Raw genomic sequence first — 25,491 nt, forward strand, 5'->3', positions numbered from 1 at the left:
TTTATCTAGAAGTAGCTTCAATCTACTGACCAGCTTTGTTCCAGGAGTACCAAAAGTAGTCTAGAAGCCACTTTATGGTCTATGTAATGCTCAGTTTCCTGTGAAAATCTGCATCTCTGCTGGTCAGTTAAGATCCTCATTGCATCTATGAAGGTTTGAATTTTGAATACCACAGATTCCCTTTTTGAAGATCCTTCCTCCCTGTGGGTCTGAGTGTGACCAGAATTCTGGCAGATGGAAGATCTGACCCAAGACTTGATACTGCTTAAGAATCTTCTAAGATCTGTATAGTGCTATATAAGAACAATAAATAGCAAAGACCAGAAAATATATCCTACTGCTGTCATAGTTAAACCAATTCTCTTACAGGAAATCGAGACAAACCTAAATCGACAATTTTAGTTTTGTTTTGCACTTGGGCCACATCATCCTGACAAAACACCAAAATAAGTTTTAAATATGGTCCTAAACAGATTGGTTTATTTAATGTTCAATGAGGAAGAAGATTAATCCAAAGAGGAAAAGCATTATGATTTTAACATATACCAAAAAATTCTACCTTTCAAGTATATTGAATGACTATAAAGGTTAACTCTGCTATTATAGATATTTAGAAATATTATTTGCATGAATATAAAACAGTGGTTTATAATTACAAAATCAATTATTCATAATTAAATGAATGTTTCCAAATGTTTTAAATGTGTCCAAAAACATCTTTCATTATATTTTCTTTTAAAACACCTTCTTGGCCATTTACTTTGTATTATTCATTTTGTTTAATCAGAATGCAAAGCAAGCTTTATATTAGGTGCTATGTGAAAGACAATACATTCTAAATAAAATCTGAATTTAAAGATGTCTGATATTGAGTTTCTATCAGTATATTATACTGATCTTTATTGAAAGACCTCAAACAATAGAAATTATTGGTGGTGAAATTTTAAAATAGAAAAAGTATAATCAAAGCCTTTAAATACAAAACTGTCAAATATCAGAAAATGCCTGTTATTATCTGAAGGGTATTTAGTTATGGGCACTTTCTTGATATTTGTAAATATTTCCCATCTCAAAGAAGTGCTTCTTACAAGGTTTTCCAAAGAAAGCGCTAGATTTTTTCTGTTTTTGTAAACAATACTCTTCTATTATATGGATCAAGTTACAGTACAATTCCATTCTGTATTTATAGCCAGGATTTCTAACTATAAGAACTCTACAAAACAGGTTTATATAAAGTTTATTGCCAAGGTCTGCAGATTGAGAAACAAGACAAAGAGGAAAGAAGAATTGTGACTGTGGGTATGTTTAATATTGAACAAGGGATGATAATTCTACCAAATCTGCACCGTTTTTGCAGTGTCTACTAATAATTATTTAAGGAGAGGAAACATTATTCCAGTTTGATCATTATCTTTTCAATTCCTCTCAGTTTTTATGCCTTTGAAAAATCTAGATAAATATGCTATTTGCATTGAAAAATTACATCAAGGGACTAAAGAGTCTAAACTTCACTCTCCTTGAAAGCAGAGGGCACATCAAGCCAAACCGGTTCTGGAGACTAATGAAAACAGTTCCTGTGCCTGGGCTGGCCGCCCTCAGGTGAGACCTCTGCCGTGCTGTCACTGTCACGGGCTGTCTGCTGGCTGGCTGACCCTAGCTTCCGTTCAGCTCTTCTACAGCCCTTTAATACTCAGTGATTAATGAACTGTAAGATAATAAACAGTCTTTGAGCAACTCAGGATTTCTTTTCATGAATACTGAAAGGAAATCCAAAGTTTCTTCTCTGCAGTTGTCAAGATTTTATGAGAAAAAAAAAAAAAATTTTTTTTTTTCCTCTAGCTTTAGTGACTGTTTTGTTACCAACAAATGTAGGAACGTGATGTCAAACCACATACTCAAAGATAACTTCTCTTTTCTATGGTAACTCTAAAGTGCTGTTATATTGTTTTCATCCATGAATTCCAAGTTGTTCCAACCTCTGCGATTCATGATTAGCTCTTTCAAAACTTCCATCTCAGGGCTGTGCTTCGGCATGAGGGGCCATGTGAAAAAGAAACAACTCAGGCAAATGTAATTTTAGAGTTGAGAGCAAGCTGACATTCTAAAACTTGCATAACTGAATCAGGAATGCTAAATGTGCTTAGCAATGCTTCTTCTAATAATAATAAGAAAAAAAACCTGTTTCTTTAAGACAAAAAAAGAAGTGCAAATAAAGTAAGACCAAAAGCTGAAGGGAAAAATTGAAAGTTCAGGGAAAGAGAAAATAAAACAGAAAATCTGAAGGAAGAAAGATAAGACCTGGTTTCATGCTAGCATACTGATCCTTAGACTTCTCATCCAAACTGTATTTCCCAGCAAACCCTTCTTGCTTAAGAATTCCAAGTCCAATTGATTTAAGAGATTTTCATGGATACTGAGTACGAACAACTAAAGAGCTGACTTCAGCTCTTGGTAAACTCAGATTTAGCAAACATTTTGTCATTAAGTTCTTCTGTGAATGAAATAAATTTCTTCTTTTGTTTTAAAATCATACCTTTTCAAAATTTATTTTTGTTCCAGAGAATTGGTAGATAATGAAATAATATATAACATCCAGTTATAAACCCATATAATAAATTGCATTGCCAACAACATATTTCTCATGTTTATCTTTCGTTTCCATTATTCTTTACGGCATCTTTCAAAACATATACATTTCCATGTTTTATTCTTGTTACTTTTATTTCAAGGATAAATATTGTAGTGTTCTTTGAAGTGAGAATCAAACTTATCACCTCTCAAGCAATCTTCATTAAAATTCATTTACCTTCCTTCCAATGCACTTTCTTCCTACCACTCTATCACACACACACACAGACTAATTTTTTTCTGAGACATGCGAATTCACATCATGACACACAAGGATAGCTAAATATTTTGATAGAACCTCATTTAGCACAAATATTATTACTTATTCAATGACCTTCAGTCAATAGCCTTAAGAAACAGTGGTCAGAAAAAAAAGTTCTAAAAATTCCAGGCATCAGGAAATATTGTTTTAAAAACTACTGTTAATGTTTTGTAAAGCTGAGGGTCAGCAAAAATGAGGGAAATCTTCAACAAGATGGATTGACACACTACCCACAACAATGGGCTCAAACATACCAAAGATTATGAAAATGGTGCAGGACCTCGCAATGTTTCATTCTGTTGTACATAGGGTCATCACGAGTTGTAACCAACTTCACAGCAACTAACAATGTGTTTCCTAAACATTTGATTTGTTAAAAAAGAAAAATACACATATTTTTGCACCCTGGATGTGAACTGTCTTTCCTAATGAAAGTTTAGCTTCAAATGCTTTCTACATGTATCTGCAACACCATAATCCTTGACTTCACTTTTTTGTACAGTGGTAACCACAGCATGAGGCTATGATAATGGCTGTGAATTGACTCATTTTGGGGTCAGTGTGGGTGTTTGGGCTCTTTTAAACAAATATTTTTTTGTAAAATTCAAAATGACTAATGAAATAGCTGAAAATGCCACGTTAGTCAGTTTTTGCAAATCCATGTGTTTTCTTCACAGGGATATGGCCTTAGTGTCATAGGCATATGGGTGCTCAGTGGTATCTGGGTTTAAAAGCTCCATAAAGACACCGATTCTTTTCACAAACGCCATTTCAAGAGACAGAACAGCAGAACCAAGCTTTAGAAAGCTCAGCAGAAGTTTGTTTGTTTGTAAATTTATTTTTATCTATTCTTTGATAGCTGTCTCGGAAGAAGGTGCTTTATAACGAGGGCACAGGATATCAGGAGTTCTCTGATGAACCAAGAGAATGTGGCCACAATGGCAAAAATTCTATTTGCTGTTATGTGACATTATATTGAGAAAGCAATCTATTGCTTGGCTTTTTCTCTATCCAACCATAGTATACGTATGATAGGAACTACCTATCCCAAAGGAAAGCAAGGCTCTGACAGACAAAAATGGAGAAATCACCAAAAAGTGAGAACAGTAGAAATACGTATTTCTTAATATTTTTGTTTAATTCAATAACCTTATTTGAAAACAAATGAACCATATAATTTATTTACCCCTGGGATTCATATTTTTCATGAGGATATATCAAAAATTGGTTTATTTCTACCCCAAATTGGTCAAGGTTTGGGATATATACCTGTCCATTCTTCAAATAGACAAGGTAACTCATTCACATTCTTTAAGTATTTATTGAAGGCATGTTGATACACGGGCATTTTTCTGTGTTCTGAAAATAAAGAGTGCACAGGGACAGACAGTGTCTACTTGCAAAGAACTTCCAGGTAGAAAATATATAAGTTGACAAAGGCGATAATTTCATAAATGCTATAAATGAAAATAAAACACGATGATAGGGTTCAGTGTCTATGAAAGGAGAAAAACTAAGTGTACAGGGAAAGATTTTCTAAGAAAGTGCCATTTGAACTGTGATACAAATGATGAGTAGAAGCTAACCATGCAAAATTTAAAGTAAGAGTATACCATGGAGAAGACAAAGGCCTGCAAATGAAACAAAATTAATGTGTCCAAGAAACTGAAGGAAGTTCAAAATGGTATCATTTTCCCTCTTTCTTCCATACACGTCACAATTTAAAAATTTGTGAAGGGGTAGAAGCTTGAAGGACCCAAGGTTCTTAGAGTGTTGGTGAGAGTAAGACCCTAACTTCTTGTTTGATAATAGTCGTGTTTTGTTTTGTTCTTTTTAATTTCAAAATTGACACATCGTAAGACTTTGAGAATCCCTGCATTCACCATCAGCCATTATTTTGGAAGTGAATTCTAGGTTCAGTTCTTAGCTAAGTGACCTGAACCCAAGCTCACAGCCCACCCAATTAATATTTATTTTAAGTAGTTTTACAGGCATAAGCACATGCGAACCTCAGAAAAAATCCATAAGGTAGAGTTAACTCCATTTAAAATACGTCATGAAATTTTGGGAGTAGTTCTTCAATAGTTGAATCTACGAATATTAAATCCACAAATACTAAGGTTCTAAAAAACCTCTTCTTAAAAAAATATATTTTCCTCTCCTCCCTATTTCTGGTACATAGCACTCCTTATTAATTTTTTCTTCAAAATGGCTTGCATCCACTTTTTTTTCCTTTAATCCGGCTATTATTCTCTGATTATATTCATCATCTCATATTCTTTCCTGTTTTTAATGCCTTTCCATCCATCTCATCTTAACCAAATCCTACTTATTTTTCTAAATCCAGCTTAAATGCTCTCTCAGCTTTGATGTTCTTCCTGAGATCTAGGCTAGAAGCAATGGCATATTACATGTTTCTTTGGCATGCAGCACTTCGGATATCAGCTTCTCTTCTATGTGAGATTGCTTTGGGAACTGAGAGTTTTAATCTTCTACCTTTGCATACCGCACAGCATCTAGCAAATTGCCTACAAGAACAAATAGTTGTTGTGGGGAGGGTAGAGATGGGGGAAGTGGAGACAGTTCTCTTACGCCATACATTTTATACAGAGGGGAGAGAATATGCACACCCCAGGGGAGAAAAACATGGAGGCCTCTTTCTCCTTTCCCAAGAAGAAGTGACATATCTGACTTGAATTAGGAGGAAGGATCTGAGTCTGTACATTCCTGCTCCTGTATTTCTTTCAAGCAGTCATGCCTCAACATGCATGCTTTTTCTGCTTTGTGAAAGCAGGTTCTGCATCTGTTGAGGGGGAAAGCTGGCATTTCTGAGTGCATGGATATTATCTGAAGGACAAATATTAGAAAGCCTGGCTGTAACTACATATCTGAAACACTTTCTTTTTCAATTCAGTTCATTAATAATAAAGTAATATTTTAATTATCATCTATACCTTTTTCTATCTTTAAAATTAAAAAAAAATACTCATTAATTACTTGAGGAAAGAATGAACACCAAATGGAAAATAACCCACCCAACTACCTCAGCCTTCTATTTTGGTTTATTAATAGCCACCACTTTTGAAAATTCACAAAATGAAGCAAGGCACTAAATTATTATCCTCTGTAGTAGAATTGCCTCAACTGGCAGGTAAGACAGCTCAACAACATGGCACAATCATGTTTTTATTTTTATTTTTTCAAAATAAAGACCCTCTCAACCTTAAATAATGGAGATCTGCATTTCATATATCTTCTCAGTCAACATTAATGATTAGTTATATCAGGTAGAATACTTTAGACATACCTACATACAAGTTTCATGCACTACTAATCAGATTTGCACCCACGTGTCCTCATTTTTTTCAATACAACTTTGTGTGCCTAGAGACTGATATTTTAGACACAAAAAAACAAACAAACAAACCTGTTGCCATTGAGTTGATTTCGACTCAAAGCAATCCTATAGGACAGAGTAAAACTGTCCCATAGGGTTTCCAAGGAGTGCCTGGTGGCTTCAAACCGCCAACATTTTGGTTAGCAGCCATAGCTCTTAACTACTGCACCATTGTAGACACTAGGAACTTTAAATTCTCAGTAAAATTATATAACCCTAAATATTCTATGATTAAATAATTATTACGCAGGAAATTACTGTACAGTATTCTTTCATATAAATTAGAACTGGCACATAACAAATACTTCCCTAGACCCCCATGAGGTTCATGGGAGAGCCTCTGCTGTACTATACTTTAACTCATTAAGGAAAACCTATTTGTCCTAGAGGGAAAAATTAAAAAGAGAACATTTTAACATCATCAAAATTTAAGTTATTGAGGAAAGAAGACATAATAATTCTCAGTCTCAGTGCAGCTGTTAGGAACAGCCAGTCCAAGAAAATTCTCTGTATCCCATTTATGTCTAAGCAGAATACGTTTCTAAATTAAAGACCATGAGTCACACTAAAGAACCAGAATCCTGAATTCATGAGCAAAGCAAAATATAGTAGTTCAAAATACAAGTGAAAATTATTTTGTCTTTTTTTAAAAGATGACTTTCGAAATTTTTCCTCTCATTATCTTAAAGATTTAAAGGTTTTCAAGTGTCTATCTTGTTTCTTGTCTAGAGCAGTCATGTTCCTTTCTGTAATAAGCACCAGACAATATCTGGGAAGTAGATTGTACCTATATCATTCAACGAGAATACAGCAATTACCTAACAATTTAACTGTTGCTGTAAAAATAAAAAAAAAAGTAAACACTATACAGAATATAAAACTCTCTTATTGCCTACAGAGCTTCAATTTAGATTTTAATTCATGTGTTCTACCCTTTAGAACTTTTTCATTTTCTTGTCCATGAATTTAACATTTAGATTTCTGTCCACTGAAGGGGAATTGAAGCTAAAGCTGTTATGGACTGGTGGCAATTACAGTATTAACCATGAGTATACAGGCTTACCTATTAAGGATTCTCAACAATGTCTGAGATGGAAACTCCACATTGCTGAGATTACTTCATTGAAGGCAGGCCTCCTTCAGCTGTGATCTCACCACCTAATCACATTTTTCACAAATTATAAAAAAGACAGCGCTTGTTAGGTAGAAGAAGCACCAAGATTTTGTGAGTTTAAAACTGTCACAATCAAAGTCAAGAGGCAATTTATAGTCGCTAGCCACTTGCCAGTGCACGAATACCAGAATGTACTAAAATATTACCACTCAACCATGAGTCAATGGTCCTTTCATAAATTTCCAATCACCACATGTTTGTGCACAAATCGTTACCCATTTTCAGTCAAGGGCCTGTTGGCTTCCACCTCCTGCTGGGTTCTTGGCCTTACAGGAACGGGATATTTTGGCAGCTTTTGTTATGAAAAATTTGGCCTAAAATTTATTATCATGTTTAAATAAATTTTCCTAGTAATGATAATTCAGAGCTCAGGTTCTCTCTCCAGCTCACATTTTATATATTATTTCATATTTTTTTTATGCATTTAGCACTACCTTTGGTACCTCTGTTCACTATGATCTGGTTCACCCACAAGTTTGCATATACCATGGACTACCAGAAGAATGAACAAATCTGTCTTGGAAGTACAGCCAGAATGCTCCTTAGAAGCAAGGATGGTGAGCCTTCATCTCACTTACTTTGAACATGTTGTCAGGGGAGACCAATCCCTGGAGAAGGACAGCATACTTGGTAAAGTAGATGGTTGGCAAAAGAGAGGAAGACCCTCAACGAGATGGATGGACACAGTGGCTGCATCAATGGGCTCAAACATAGCAACGATTGTGAGGATGGCACAGGATGGGGCAATGTTTCGTTCTGTTATACATAAGGTCACTATGAGTCAGAATTGACTTGACAGCACCTAACAACAACAATGTGATAATGATTCTACTAAAAAGACATTGTCTTATTTAATCTTCAAAACAATCCTACGAGAGGCATTATTATTATCTCCATTCCAACTTAGAAAACTAGTCTGAACACATAGAACTCTTTCAGGATTGAAAGCCAGTTTTGTCTGACTGCAAAGTCCCATGTGCTCTAAAATGATACTATATTGGCTTCAAATCATATTTTCCATAATCATTTGTAATATAAATTCAGTTTAACTTACATATACTAACCAATCTCATCAATATGCAAACATTTTAAAAATTTATCATTTTATTAGAAACCAATTGCCTTTAAACAAAAGATTTAGCTGAGGATTTTTCAGGTTGCAAGGAACTGAGACACAGGAAGATTATTTCAGTTATTGGAGGTTCATCCTAAGTATACCTGTAAAAGAAAGAATGAACAGGAAGCATCCCAATTGCTGCACAGTCAAGCCTCATGGAGAAATGAGATACTGTTCAATGTATAAAAACAGCTCCAAGAGTAGTCATCTTGTTATTGTCTCAACAGCACCTTCATTAATGGAATCGTTTCATGCCCTGGTTTAACGTTGACTCAACAGCTCCATTTCTTCTTCTCCGCTCAAGTGCTTCTTTTCTCTACTCTAGTTTAGGCTGCCTTCACTCTTCTCCACGACTTCTGCTTTCTCAAAATATCAATTGCTTCATGGCTTTAGTTATAGATGAGCTCAATTTACAACATCATTGGCTTTCTGACAGTGTCAGTGTCAAGTTGTCATAGGTTGATGGTTTATCGTTTTCATGCTCTTGACCTCAATGGTATATAACAAGCAGTTTTATTCCTGAAGTAAACACATTTTCCTTTACTTATCCTGAAATTTTTTCTGTGATGTCTCACCATGTTTGAACTTAATTATTTCAAAGAAAAGACAGTGTTTTTGCTGATAACCTTCCCTGGTTTAGAGGCATATAGATTCGCTATAAGACATGGTTTGCATCCATTTGATTTAAAACCTTCTCTACTTCAGTGTCAGTTGTCAATTGTTTTGTCACGTTTTTAATCCCCATTGATGATGTGGGCCAGTTGACTGATGTAGCATGCATCGGTATTAATAGCCAGCATAATTATACAGTTGTAAATATTTTAATCATTACTGCATCATAAATTTGGGATTTAGAAGTTGAGCTGTCTTTAATCAAAATTGTGATTCCTTTTCTCTGTGATTCCTTTTCTCTGTAGATACAAAGTCCCTTCTACCACTTCTTCCATTGACACATCCCAGCTTCTTGTCCACAAGGTAGATCTTAAATATAGTGACCCTTGCTGTTGACCATAGTGTGTGGTCCAGGGATGAATTCATTACCCAAACTAGACCAATCAGAGACTTTTCTCAGATTTTATGTAACTAGGGCTAGCAGACAGATGTCTCTTCCTTCTTTAGAAAAACTCTAATGATGTGATTCCAAAGTGTTCAGTAATCACATTTTTGTACCACATGGGAAAAGCCTGTCTACCATAGAAGAAAAATAGAGCCAATCAAAGACAAGCAAAGAGTGATGGAGAGACAGAGAAAGGGTTCTTTTTCCTTAAGACCCTAGGTACTGTCAAAGTTCTGAAGTTTTTCCTTTATTGTGTGAGCTACACAAGTATTCTTCCAGTAAATTGTCTTTATTGCTTAAACTAGCATGAATTAGTTTCTATCACTTGCAACTGAAAAAGTCATACTATAGCATTCCTCTCAGTCTATCACACATTCACGTTCCCTAGTAGAGAAGATCTCTATTGTGTCTTTCAGTCTGTATCAGGTATAAAATGTCTTCATTTAACAGAGTTTTCATCCAAGGCTACTTGAAAGTATCTACAATTTATTATGTCTAACACAAATTCATCCCTTACCTCCAAATATGTTCCGTATGTAACTTTCCATATATATCAGTAATATTATTTTTCTCAAAGTTAAAAAGCTAAAAAAATTATGAGTCTCTTCTTTCCATCTTCTCACTTCAGTTTCATCCATTTTCCTCATTATTCCTTAAGTTCCTCATTTTTTGTCCATTTTCTCTCGAACATATTAAAAATAATCAAAATTCGCCAAAACTCAAACATAAGCTTTATTCTGAGCAGTTACTCTATAAGTATATGTTGTTGTTGTTGTTAGGTGCTGTTAATTCCAGCTCTTAGTGACCCTACGTACAACAGAACAAAACACTGCCCTGTCCTGCACCATCCTCACAATCATTGATATGCTTGAGCCCATTATTGCAGCCACTGTGGCAATTCATCCCTTTAAGGGCCTTCCTCTTTTTCACTGACCTTTTACTTTACCAAGCATGATGTCCTTTTCCAGGGACTAGTCCCTCCTGATAACATGTCCAAAGTACGTGAGATAAAGTCTTGCCATCCTTGCTTCTAAGGAGTGTTCTGGCTGCACTTCTTCCAAAATAGATTTGTTCGTTTTTCTGGAAGTCCATGGTAAATTCAATATTCTTTGCCAACACCATAATTGCAACAATGTCAATTCTTCTTCAGTCTTCTTTATTCATTGTCCAGCTTTCACATGCGTATGAAGCAACTGAAAACACCATGGCTTGAGTCAGGCACACCTTAGTCCTTAAAGTGACATCTTTGCTTTTTAACACTTTAAAGAGGTCTTTTGCAGCAGTTTTGCCCAATGCAATGTGTCATTTGATTTCTTGACTGCTGCTTCCACGGGTGTTGATTGTGGATCCAAGTCAAATAAAATCCTTGACTACTTCAATCGTTTCCCCATTTATCATGATGTTGCTTATTGGCCCATTTGTGAGGATTTTTCTTTTATTTATGTTGAAGTGCAATCTTTACTGAAGGCTGTAGTCTTTGATCTTCATCAGTAAGTGCTTCAAGTCCTCTTCACTTTCAGCAAGGAAGGTTGTGTCATCCGCATATTGTAGGTTGTTAATAAGTCTTCTTTCAATCCTGATGCCACATTCTTCTTCATATAGTCCAGCTCCTCAGAATATGTAAGTATATAGGGAGTCTATTTTGATTTCAGAAAAAGCAAATGGCTCAAAGAAGCTAGGTACAATGGGGCTTACAAACAGAAGTCCAATCCACTGCCCTCAAATCCATTCCAACTCACAGTGATCCCATAGGGTTTCCAAGGCTGTAAATCTCTAAGAAAGCAGACTGCCACATCTTTCTCTCATGGAGCTGCTAGTGGTTTTGAACTGCTAGCAGTAGATTGCTTTAACCACTGTGCCACCAGGGGTCTCAATAAAGAGAAGAGGAGAGAGAAATATAAAAGATCCACCACTGGCTAATCTTTAACATGATTGATTGAACCCTGCCTTCCCCCTTTTGCTGATGTCACCTGGGATCAGTGTACCTTTGGCCTGGCTGCTAATAATTTGGCCCTCCACCCACCTGCAAGGAGCCCTGGTGGCATAGTTGTTAAGAGCTTGGCTGCTAACTGAAAGGAAAAGGTCAATGGTTGGAACCCATCATATGCTCCAGTCGGTTTCCTTAAAGATTACATCTACTCTCTCCTATAGGGTCTTAGTCTCTATGAGACTATAAGTCAGAATCCACTCAGTGGCAATGAGTTCAGGTTTTTTTGGGTTTTTTGCAGCCAAGAGACTTTTTTTGGGATTTAAATTAGGAGGTAATGGTTTGTTGACTATTCTTTTCTAGCGGGATAAGACAAAGTTACATTCCTTTAGAGCAGTTTCTGGCAGGCTTTTACAGTTTGGGTCAGGTTTTTTATGGTTAATATTTGGTTTTGTGAATATGAAAAACCTTAGTATCAAAGTAAGACATCTGTTATTAATTTTCCTATTCAACAAACTTCAGTGTTTATGCAAGCTTGTTACTGGTTTTCTATCTCTTGTGTCTTCTTTATACCACTTTCATACTTATCTACTTAAAATATCATTTTGGGAAACATTGTTCAACTTCAAATGAAATAAAAAATCTACAAGATTAAATCTAAATTTTCTAATTTGAAACTCAAAGCTATCTTTGTGGCTTTGACCTACCATTTCTACCCAAATGCTCACTGTTTTCTTTAGAAGTCCCACAATTATCTGTGCTATGTTCCCTAGCCACTGATTTATGTTTCTACCTCTGCACCATTCATTTTACCTAGAATGCCTTCCCTATTTTCATCTTATTTTCTAAGAACTGTTAGACTCAAATACTATCTTCTTCTAGGAGAATGTGTTTGCCTGCAGGCTAGCTAAACTAATCAAGAGGAATGGAAACTAAATGTGATGAGGAAGGAGAAAAACATCCAGATAATATGTAAATCAATTTACTATGGAAAACAGTAGCTATAACATTAAAGGAAGGAAAACATTGTGCGTGTTGCCAGTAAGACATAAGAGAAAACAAATGAACTGGGGACCAGGGATAATATTTATGACCTCAAATGCAAATATATCATTATGCAAATCCCAATAAATTTGAATTTTAAATTTTAGGGGAAGAAAGTAATTAAAATTAATTTGTAGAGTTGGTAGACTTTCACAAGAGGATAATCCAGTGTTGGAAGGACATATAGACCTATTAAGTAGTGAAGGAACAGTAACATAGTGTGATAAGTTTTATGTCCACATAGAAAACCAAAATTCTGAAAGGTAAGAATTACCAAAGAATATCCAGGAGATATATATATGTATATATATTTTTAAAAGCAACAAATAACCTAAGAGCTTTTGTTGCGTGATAGAGACTGCATTGTGGTTAGGAGTTATGGTTAGGTTGAGGGTTAAAATTAGGATTAGGGCCACCCAATGGGAAATGAGAAACTTGCTCAGAAGCAAGATATTGTAGTATGTTGGGAGAATCATTTGGCTCAAAACAGAGTGTCTGACATGTTATATATCAGCTTTGTTGAAAATTTAAACTCTGACCAAGAAGGAGGAATTAGATGGCAAAATGAATAAAATGCAAAATGTGAGAAAAATGCTACTTAAAGGTAGTTGCTATGGCTGTATTAATAGAAGGCATATATATTTTTTAAAAGCAAAATTAGGAAAAAACAAAAATAGTCTCTATATAATAATGAAAATAATTCTTAACAGGAAAAAATAATTTTAATATAGCATATACCTAAGAACAAATCTCAGAATATAATTGACAATATTAGCTGGAGAAATTAAAATTTCTACTATTATAGTGGGAAATTTTAAAATATCTGCACACTTTTACCAGTAATTAGTATATTCAGCAGACAAATAATCAGTACGAGTATAAAAGATTTGCACTATCAACAAGTTTGGTATGATGACACATGCATAGAAACATGCAGGCCAAGATTTAAGACTACATGCTTAAAAAAAAAAAAAAACTGCAAGTTTTTTTCAGTTCACATAATACATTTATATAAACCTTATCACTCACCAAGCAATAACAAAAGTTTCAAACAAATACCAAAATTAGGTAACATGTGCAGCATATTCTTGGCTGACAAAGCCCTTAATTTAAGTATGCCTGATCTTTAAAATTATTTAATAAAAACATATACACTTCAAAATTTGAAAAGCACTTCTAAATAACTCATAAACCAAAGAAAAAATATAAATTAGAATAAATTTAAAATAATCCAAAGTGAAAATGCTGCCTTTTAAAACTTATAAACAAAGTTAAAGCTCTGCAAGTATTCCTCACTGTCCAACATGCCTCAATATGTGTATTCAATATAATGAATTGCACATTATTGCCCAGATTCACTGTCTGAGTCACCACCAATACCACCATCACCAGTTGCCATGGAATCAGCTCTGACTCATTGCAACCCCATGTGTGTTAGAGTAGAACTGTGCTCCATGGGATTTTCAGTGGGTGATTTTCAGAAGTAGAATACTAGACCTTTCTTCTGAGATACCTCTGTGTAGACTTGAACATCCAACCTTTCAGTTACCAGCAAAGCACTTTAACCGTTTGCACCACCCATGAACTTCATCTGAATCAAGACCCTGTATTAAAAAACTACACTGGCTGTCATGGATTGAATTATGCCCCACACCCCCAAATGTGTGTATCAATTTGGCTGGGCCACGTGTCCCAGTATTGTGTGGTTGTCCTCCATTTTGTGATTGTAATTTTATGTTAAAGAGGATTAGGATGGAATTGTAACATCCTTACTAAGGTCACAGCCCAGATCCAATGTAAAGGGAGTTTCTCTGGGGTATGCCTGCACCAGCTTTTATCTTACAAGAGATAAAAGGAAAGGGAAGCAAGCAGAGAGTGGGGGACTTCATACCATCAAGAAAGCAGTGCTGGGAGCACAGCGTGTCCTTTGGACCCGGGGTCCCTGAGCGGAGAAGCTCCTAGTCCAGGGGAACATTGATGAGAAGGCCAACAGAGAGAGAAAGCCTTCCCCTGGAGCTAATGCCCTGAATTTGGACTTTTAGCCTACTTTTCTGTGAGGAAATAAACTTCTCTTTTTTAAAGCCATCCACTTGTGGTATTTCTGTTATAGCACCACTAGATAACTAAGACACTGGCATACTAGAAAAGATGTTGGAGTTGTACACCACCCTGGCCCATAGGAGGTAATATTACTCCAAATATTAACTACATAGTGAAAAAATGTAACAAAATACATGAAAGACATGTACACTGAAAACTACAAAACACTGCTGACAAATTAGAGACAACATAAAAGAATGGGGAAATATACCATGTTTATGAATTAGAAGAAAAAATATTGTTAAGTTGTCAGTTCTCCCCAAATTGTTGTATAGTTTTACAATAATCCCAATTTTGGTAGAAATTGAAATGCTGATTCTAAAATTATATAGAAATGCAAAGGACACGTATGAGAATAAAAATCAAATCATCAATCAAAATCTTTACTTTTCACTTCTGTTCAATTCTGAGGCCACTTCTTCCTCTGGCCCTAACCACCCAGAGGTAGGTCAGAGTTCACAGGTTAAAGGAACAGTCCTCTAGACTGCCAAGCAGGCCCAAGACTTTAGATACCAGTCACAAGTTCAGGAGTCTGCGTAACACCCTCACTTCTGACTTGCTGGCTACAAATTCAGGGTTCCCTCTACTCCCTGGGGATACCAGCTGTAAGTTCAGAGGCTCCCAGCTGCTCTCTCTTCCAAGCTACTGGCTCCCACTACTCGCTAAGTTTCAATAGTTTGCTGGAACAACTCACCGAACTTAGGGAACATGTTATACTTACAATTAGAGCACTATTATAGCAAAAACAGATAGAAATGAAGAGATACATAGGTGATGTCTGGGAGGTTTCCCAATGCAGAGCTTCTGTGTCCACAAAAGGGGAACACTACCCTCCCACGTGCATCCGTGTCTTTCACCAACAACAAAGTCCATGGAGCTTCCATGTCCAGAACCTTTATTGGGGCATAATTGCATAAGCATGATTGCTTGGATCGTGCCTGCCCCCCCACCCCAGGTCAGTAGACATCAGGCCATGAGATGGTCTTTCTTGTCAGGCCAGCCCCCACATCACTAGCACAAATCACCAGGTGAAGTCTGGAGGTCTAGATAACTAAGGCCTGTCAATTTCTCAGAAAACTCCATGTTATGTATCAGTAAACACAAGCAAAAACCAAATTCTTCAGATAAGGTTAAATTCTAACCCCCACAACTCATATTAGCCAAAAATAATATTCATATAAGAGCAAAATTGGAATTATTACAGTACAGAATTTCAAAACTTACTATAAAGCTATAGTAATCAAGACTGTGGTGTTCATGTAAAGTAAATATAAAGATGAATAGAAAAAAGAGTTCAGAAATACAGTCACACAGAGAGTCAAATGATTGTACAAAGGTAATTCAAAGGGGAAAATAGCTTTTTTAAGAAATTATGCTAGAAAAACTAGATCTTCATAAGGAAAAAAAAATGTAAATTAACTCTTCCTTCATCTCATATATGAAAATTAACTCCAAATGGATTATAGTTTTAAAAGTAAAACTATGAAATTATTACATTAGAAAAAAAAATAGGAAAAAGTCTTTGTATCCTAGGAGAATAAAAAAATATATATCTTAAGACACAAAAAGTGCTCTCCATAAAAGAAAAAAAAATCAATAACTTGTTGTTGTTAGGTGCCTTTGAGTTGGTTCCAACTCATAGTGACCTTATTTACAACAGAATGAAACTCTGCCTGGTCCTGAATCATCCTCACAATTGTTGCTATGCTTGAGCCCACTATTGTAGCCACTGTGTTGATCTATCTTGTTGAGAGTCTTCCTCTTTTTTTGCTGACCCTCTACTTTACCAAGCATGATGTCCTTCTCCAGAGACTGGTCTCTCCTGATAACATGTCCAAAGAACCTGAGAGGAAGTCTTGCCATCCTCGCTTCTAATGGAAATTCTGGCTTTACTTCTTCCAAGATAGATTTGTTCCTTCTCCTGGCAGTCCATGGTATATTCAATATTCTTTGCCAATACCATAATTCAAAAGCGTCATTTCTTCTTTGATCTTCCTTATTCATTGCCCAGCTTTCACAAGCATATGAGGTGGCTGAAAATACCATGGCTTGGGTCAGGTATACCTTAGTCCTCAAAGTGACATTTTTGCTTTTCAACACTTTAAAGAGGTCTTTTACAGCAGATTTGTCCAATGCAATATGTCCTTTGATTTCCTGACTGATGCTTCCAGGGGCATCGATTGTGGATCCAAGTAAAATGAAATCCTTGACAATGTCAGTCTTTTCTCCCTTTAGTATGATGTTGATTAATGGTCCAGTTGTGAGGATTTTTGTTTTCTATGTGTTGAGGTGTAATCCATACTGAAGGCTGTAGTTTTTTATCTTCATCAGTAAGTGCTTCAAGCCCTCTTTGCTTTCAGCAAGCAAGGTTGTGTCATCTGCATATCACTCACATACTCGTTGATTGCTGTTGAATCGATTCCAATTCCTAGTGACCCTATAGGACAGATTAGAACTGCCCCCACAGGCTTTCCAAGGAGCAGCTGGTGGATTCAGACTGCCTACATTTTGGTTAGCGGCCAAGTTCTTAACCACTACGCCACCAGGGCTCGCATCTGCATATAGCAGGTTGTTAATGAGTCTTTCTGCAATCCTGATGCCCAGATTCTTTGATTATTTGCTCAGTGTACAGACTGAATAAGTACAGTGAAAGAATACAACCCTAAAACACACCTTTCCTAATTTTAAACCATGCAGTATCCCCTTGTTCTGTTTGAATGACTGCCTGTTGGATAATGTACAGGTTCTGCATGAGCACAATTAAGTCTTCTGGAATTCTCATTTTTGCAATGTTATCCATAATTTGTTATGATCCACATAATTTGTTATGATTCAATACCTTCACATACTCAATAAAACACAGGTAAATATCTTTCTGATATTTGGTATTCTCTGCTTTCAGCCACATCCATCTGACAGCAGCAATGATATCTCTCGTTCCATGTCCTCTTCTGAATCCAGCTTGAATTTCTGGCAGCTTCCTGTTGATGCACTACTGCAACCATTTTTGAATAATCTTCAGCAACATTTTACTTGGGTGTGATATTAATGATATTGTTCAATAATTTACACATTCTGTTGGATCACCTTTCTTTGGAATGGGCACAAATATGGATCTCTTCCAGTTGATTTGTCAGGTAGCTATCTTCCAAATTTCTTGGCGTAGAAAACCGGACACTTCCAGCATTGCATCCATTTATTGAAACATCTCAGTTGGTATTAATTCCTGGAGCCTTGTTTTTTACCAATGCCTTCAGTCCAGCTTGATTTCTTCCTTCAGTACCATCGGTTCTTGATTATATGCTATCTCCAGAAATGGCTGAACATCAAGCAATTCTTTTTGGTATAGTGACTCTGTATTCGTTTCATCTTCTTTCGATGATTCCTGCGTAGTTCAATTTTTTGCCCCAAGAATCCTTCAATATTGCAACTCGAAGCTTGATTTCTTTTTCAGTTCTTTTAGCTTGAGAAATGCTGAGCATGTTCTTCCCTTTTGGTTTCCTAACTCCCAGTCTTTGCACATTTCATTATAATACTTTACTTTGTCTTCTCGAGCTGCTCTTTGAAATCTTCTGTTCAGCTCTTTTACTTCATCATCAATAACTTAGATTTGACCAAAACTAAAAACTTGCTCTTTGAAAAAACAATGGTAAAAAAGAAAAAGAAAAGCCCCTAAGATTAGGAGAAATGTTAGAAATATATTTTGCTGAGAAAGAATGTATATTCAGAATATGTAAAGAACACTTACAAAGGAACAGTAAAAAAAAAAACCCAATTTTTTAAAATGGGCTAAAGATTGGAAGTCTTTATAAAAGATGATACACGAATGGTCAATAAGCATGTACAAAGATGCTTAATGATTTGGTGATCAAGGAAAAACAAAACCACAAAGAGAAACTACTATACACCCATTAGAATGGCTAAAAGACTCCTGATACTAACGTGTTGGTGAATATGTGGAGCATCTGGAATCCTCATACAGAGCTGGTGTGAATGTAAAATGGTATAACCACTCTGGAAAAGAGTTTGGCGGTTTTTTTTTTTACAAAGTTAAACTCTTAACACATGACCCAGCATTCCCACTCACAGACAATTACCACAAAGAAATGAAACAGGAGGCCGGGCCAAGATGGTGGAGATGTTAGATGCTTCCGGTGGTCCCCCTTACAACAAAGACCCAATAAAAAAAAGTGAATCGATTATATATGACAATCTAGGAGCCCTGAACATCAAAGGCAAAGTTGAGGAATCAGACTGAGTGGCAGCGGGTGGGAGAGATGGTTCGGAAACAGTTAGGATTTGCCAGACCTGCCCCGGTGGGAGCTGGAGCCCTTCAGGGCAGATCAGCTCGTGGTGCGAGGGGAGGCCAGCAGCAGTGCTCGGAAGGCGTTTCCACATCAGGAGAGACCCAGCAGCAGAGAGTTTACTTGGGCATCCAGAACCAGTGAGAAGCAGCCCTCAATCAAAGAAAGATAAGTACTTGTGTCTGGCCTACCACATGGATCAAAAACACCCCCCTTTGGGAAAAACCGCTCTTACCTTTAACTCCCTGCTCCCTGCTCTGCCCTGAGTCCGGGACGGCTTCAGTGACAGCCAAGTCCCCTGGGCCGGACCTGTCATGCACCCTGAGCCATTCTCCCAGCATTGGAGAGTGCACAAATTAACAAACAGGGGGAAAATAAATCTGCCAGCTCCTGTAAGCCAGGAACTCAGGAGGCACAGTTCTTTAGCCTAGGCACAGGCAGAAGGGGTCCACGGACTTTGAGTGCCTTTGCCCCTGCATAGACTTGTGTGGGCCCATTTCAACAGCGTAGGCCCTCATTACCACAGTACAACCCGGTATATACCTGAAGTCTAACTTCAACTGTTTCAGCTGTGAAGTGGTAGGTTCGTGACATTTGACACTGCTGTGCACATTAAGCACGTTCTTAACCTACACACATCAGGGGCCTGACGACTGGTGGCTCCACCCATGCCACCTAGCCACCCATGACAGGGGTCCGAGAATAAGTAGTGCCCCCCAGTCCTTACAGTCAACAGCGCTGGGTGCTCATAGTCCAGCTGTAAACCCCCCCACCTATGTGCTGTAGGGAACAGGGACTCGCTTTCCTCCCAGAGACTCGGGGGCAGCCATCGGTCCCTGCCTTGTTCAGCGTGTGATCCCCTGCTGCAGCTGGAAGCCTGTGCCTACACCAATCACCCATGCCTGTCTACGACTGTGAGAGCCTGCACCACATACTTGGTGGCCGACTACCTGGACACCTAAGGTGAATCCATACAGGAGGAGTAGGCAGACTCATGGGCTCACATACTTAGTGGCAGGTCTGACTACCTGGGGGCAGGACGTGGCAGTCTCGGGGGCATCAGTGATCAGGCTAGCTCACAGGAGCAACCTATTTGGGCATATCAAAACAAGAAGCTAGGACACAGTAAGCAAACATAAAATAAATAAATATAATACCTTACTGATGGCTTGGAGGCAACAGCCAATATCAAATAACATAAAGAGGCAGACCATGATGGCTTCAGCAAGCTCCCAAAATAAAGAATCAACAAATTTTCTGGAGGAAGAAAATTTCATGGAATTACTAGAGGCAGAATACAAAAAATTAATATACAGAACTCTTCAAGAGATCAGGAAGGAAATGAGGCAAAACACAGACCTAGCAATAAGGCATAATGACAAATTTAACAGGCTGCAAGAATCCACAGAGAGACAGCAATCAGAAATCCAGAAGATTAACAATAAAATTTCAGAATTAGACAACGCAATAGAAAGTCATAGAGCAGAATAGAGGCAATGGAAGTCCGTATTAGTGAGACTGAAGATAAAGCACTTGACACCAACTTATTTGAAGAAAAAATCACATAAAAGAATTAAAAAAAAAAAAAATGAAGAAACCCTAAGAATTATGTGAGACTCTATCAAGAGTGATTGGAGTACCACAACAGAAAGGGATAACAGAAAATACAGAAAGAATTGCTGAGAATTGTTGGCAGAAAACTTCCTTGGTATCATGAAAGATGAGACGATATCTACCCAAGATGCTCATTGAACCCCACATAAAGTAGCTCCCAAAAGAAAGTCACCAAGACATATTATAATCAAACTTGCCAAAACCAGACATGAAGAGAGAATTTTAAGAGCAGCTAGGGATAAATGAAAAATCATCTACAAAGGATAGTCAATAAGACTAAGCTCAGACTACTCAGTAGAAACCATGCAGGCAAGAAAGCAATAGGATGACATATATAAAGTCTTGAAGGAAAAAAAATGCCAGCCAAGAATTATATATCCAGCAAAACTGTCTCTTAAATATGATGGCAAAATTAGGGCATTTCCAGATAAACAGAAGTTTAGGGAATTTGCAAAAATCAAACCAAAATTACAAGAAATACTAAAAGAAGCCCTCCAGTCAGAAAATCAATAACATTAGATAACAACCCAAGACTAGAACACAGGACAGAGCAACCAGATATCAACCCAGATAGGGAAGTCACAAAAAGAAATCACAGCTAAAACACTGAAAATAGGGAAACAGAGATGCCAATATGTAAAGATGACAACATTAAAACAAAAAAAAGGACTAAAAAATGTAGACATAGATTTTTCATATGGAGAGCAAGTCAAGGTGATATAAAGAAATAAAAGATTGCTTTAAACTTAGAAAAATAGGGGTAAATATTAAGGTAACCACAAAGGAAACTAACAATCCTACACATTGAAACAAAAAATAAGAAAAGTATAAAGGCTCAGCAAATACAAAATAAATAACAATGAGAAAGATGAAAAGAAAATACATAAAGAAAAACTACTCAGCACAGAAAATTAAGTGGAACAAAAACACCGTCAACAACATACAAAAAAAGACATCAAAATGACAGTACTAAACATCCCTATCAATAACTATGCTGCATGTAAATAGACTAAATGCACCAATAAAGAGACAAAGGGTGGCAGAATGGATTTAAAAAAGATCCATCTATATGCTGCCTACAAGACACACACATTAGACTTAAAAACACAAACAAACTAAAACTCAAAGGATGGAAAAAAAATATCAAGCAAACAACACTCAACAAAGAGCAGGAGTGGCAATATTAATCTCTGACAAAATACGCTTTAAAATAAGATCTACCACAAAGGATAAGGAAGGACACTACATAATGATTAAAGGGTCAGTACACCAGGAGGGCATAACTATAATAAATACTCATGTACCCAGTGACCAGACTCCAAAATACATAAAACAAACTCTAACAGCTTTGAAAAGAGAGATAGACAGCTCCACAATAATGGTAGGAGGCTTCAACACACCACTTTTGGTGAAGGACAGACATCCAGAAAGAAGCTCAATAAAGACATGAAGATCTAAATGCTACAATCAACCAACTTGACCCCATGGACATATATCGAACACTCCGCTCAATAGCAGCCAGGTATACTTTCTTTTCCAATGCACATGAAATATTCTCCAGAACAGACCACATAATAGGCCATAAAGCAAGCCTTAACAGATCCAAAACATTGAAATATTACAAACCATCTTTTCTGACCATAAAGTCATAAAAGTAGGAATCAATTAAAAAAAAGCAAGGGGAAAAAAATCAAGCAAATGGACATTGAACAACACCTTGCTCTAAAACTACTGGGTTATAGACGAAATTAAGGACGGAATAAAGAAATTCATAGCATCAAATGAGAATGAAGACACATCCTACCAGAACTTTGAGGTACAGCAAAAGCAGTGCTCAGAGGTCAGTTTATAGCAATAAATGCACACATACAAAGAGAAGAAAGGGCCAAACACAAAATATTAACCTTACAACTGGAATAAGTAGAAAGAGCAGCAAAAGAAGCCTGCGGGCGCTGGAAGAAAGGAAATAATAAGAATTACAGCTGAATTAAATGAAATAGAGAATAGAAAAATAATTGAAAGAGTTAACAGGACCAAAATCTGGTTCTTTGAGAAGATCAACAAAATTGATAAACCATGGGCCAAACTGACAAAAGAAAAACAGGAGAGGAAGCAAATAACCCATATAAGAAATGAGATGGGTGATATCACAAAAGACCCAACTGAAATTCAAAGAATCGTAACAGTATACTATGAAAAATTGTTCTCTAACAAATTTGAAACCCTACAGGAAATGGACAAATTTCTAGAAACTCACTGTCTACGTAAAATAACACAAACAAAGGTAGAACAACTAAATAAATTTATAACGAAAGAAGAGATTGAAAAAGTAACTAAAAAACTCCCCATGAAAAAAAACCCCTCGCCTGGATGATTTCATGGGAGAATTCTACCAAACTTTCAGAGAAGAGTTAATATCACTACTGCAAAAGGTATTTCAGAGCATAGAAAAGGATGGAACACTCTCAAACTCATTCTATGAAGCCAGCATAACCCTGATACAAAAACCAGGTAAAGATACCACAAAAAAAGAAAATTACAGACCAATATCCCTCATCAACACAGACACAAAAATTCTCAACAAAATCCTAGCCAATAGAAGTCAGCAACATATCAAAAAAAATAATTCACCATGATCAAGTAGGATTTACACCAGGTATGCAGGAATGGTTCAACATTACAAAAACAATCAATGTAATCCATCACATTAATAAAACAAAAGGCAAGAACCACATGATCTTATCAATCGATGAAGAAAAGACATTTGACAAAATCCAAAACCCATTCATGATAAAAACTCTCAACAAAATAGGAATAGAAGGGAAATTCGTCAGCATAATTAAGGGCATTTATACAAAGCCAACAGCCAACATCATCCTAAATGAGGAGAGTTTGAAAGCATTCCCCTTGAGAACAGGAACCAGACAAGGATGCCCTTTATCACCACTCTTATTCAACATTGTGCTCAAGGTCTTAGCCAGAGCAATTAAGCTAGAAAAAGAAATAAAGGGCATCGAAATTGTTAAGGAAGAAGTCAAAGTATCTCTATTTGCAGATGATATGATAAAACCCCAAAGAATCCACAAGAAAACTACTGGAACTAATAGAAGGTTTCAGCAAAGTATCAGGATACAAGATAAACATACAAAAATCGGTTGGATTCCTCTACCCCAATAAAGATTACTTCAAAGAGGAAATAACCAAATCAATACCATTTACAATATCCCCCAAGAAGATAAAATACTTAGGAATAAATCTAATCAGAGACATAAAAGACCTATACAATGAAAAGTACAAGACAGTACTGCAAGAAACCAAAAGAGACCTGCATAAGTAGAAAATCATACCTTGTTCATGGATAGAAGACTCAACATTGTGAAAATGTCAACTCTACCCAAAGCGATCTACAGATACAATGCAATCCCAATCCAAATTCCAACGACTGTTTTTAATGAGATGGAGAAACAAATCACCAACTTCACATGAAAAGGGAGGTTTCCCTGGATAAGTAAAGCATTACTCAAGAAGAAGATCAAAGTGGGAGGCCTCACACTAACTGATTTTAGAACCCAATATACTGCCATGGTAGTCAAAACAGCCTGGGACTCGTACAACAACAGATACATAGACCAATGGTTCAGAATCAAGAATCCAGACCTAAATTCATCCACCTATGAGGAGCTAATATTTGACAAAGGCCCAAAGTCCATTAATTGGGGAAAAGACAGTCTCTTTAATAAATGGTGCTGGCATAACTGGATATCCATCTGCAAAAAACTGAAACAAGACCCATACCTCACACCATGCGGAAAAACTAACTCAAAAAGGATCAAAGACCTAAATATAAAATCAAAACGATAAAGATCATGGATCAAAAAATAGGGACAATGCTAAAAGCCCTAATACATGGCATAAACACAATAGGAACCATAAGTAACAATGCAAAAACACCAGAAGAGAAACTAGATAACTGGGTGCTCCTAAAAATCAAACACTTATGCTCATCAAAAGAGTTCACCAAAAGAGTAAAAAGACAACCTACAGACTGGGAGAAAATTTTTGGCTATGAAAAATTCAATCAGCATCTCATCTCTAAAATCTTCAAGATACTGCAAAACCTCAACAGCAAAAAGAAAAATAACCCAATTCAAAAATGGGCAAAGGATATGAACAGGCACTTTGCCAAAGAAGACATTCAGGTGGCTAACAGACACCGGAAGAAATGCTCAGGATGATTAGCCATTAGAGAAATGCAAATCAAAACTTCAATGAGATACCATCTTACGCCAGTTTACAAGGCTAGCATTAATCCAAAAAACACAAAATAATGAATGTTGGAGAGGTTGTGCAGAAACTGGAACACTTATACACTGTTGGTGGGAATGTAAAATGGTACAACCACTTCCGAAATCGATTTGGCACTTCCTTAAATAGCTAGGAATAGAAGTACCATATGAACCATCAATCTTGCTCCTTGGAATATATCCTAGAGAAATAAGAGCCATCACACAAATAGATATATGCACACCCATGTTCATCGCAGCACTGTTCACAATAGCAAAAAGATGGAAACAACCTAGGCGCCCATCAACGGATGAATGGATGAACAAATTATGGTATATTCACACAATGGGATATTACACAATGATAAAGTACGATGAAGCCATGAAACATAACATGGAGGAATCTAGAAGACGTTACGCTGAGTGAATTTAGTCAGTCACAAAAGGACAAATATTGTATAAGACCACTATTATAAGAACTCAAGAACAGGTTTAAACACAGAAGAAAACATTCTTTGATGGTTAGAGGTGGCGAGGGATGGTGAGGGTTATTCACTAACTAAATAGTAGACAAGAATTATCTT

This window comes from Trichechus manatus, unplaced genomic scaffold (assembly GCF_000243295.1).
Source record: "Trichechus manatus latirostris isolate Lorelei unplaced genomic scaffold, TriManLat1.0 scaffold00125, whole genome shotgun sequence".
Taxonomy (NCBI): Eukaryota; Metazoa; Chordata; class Mammalia; order Sirenia; family Trichechidae; genus Trichechus; species Trichechus manatus.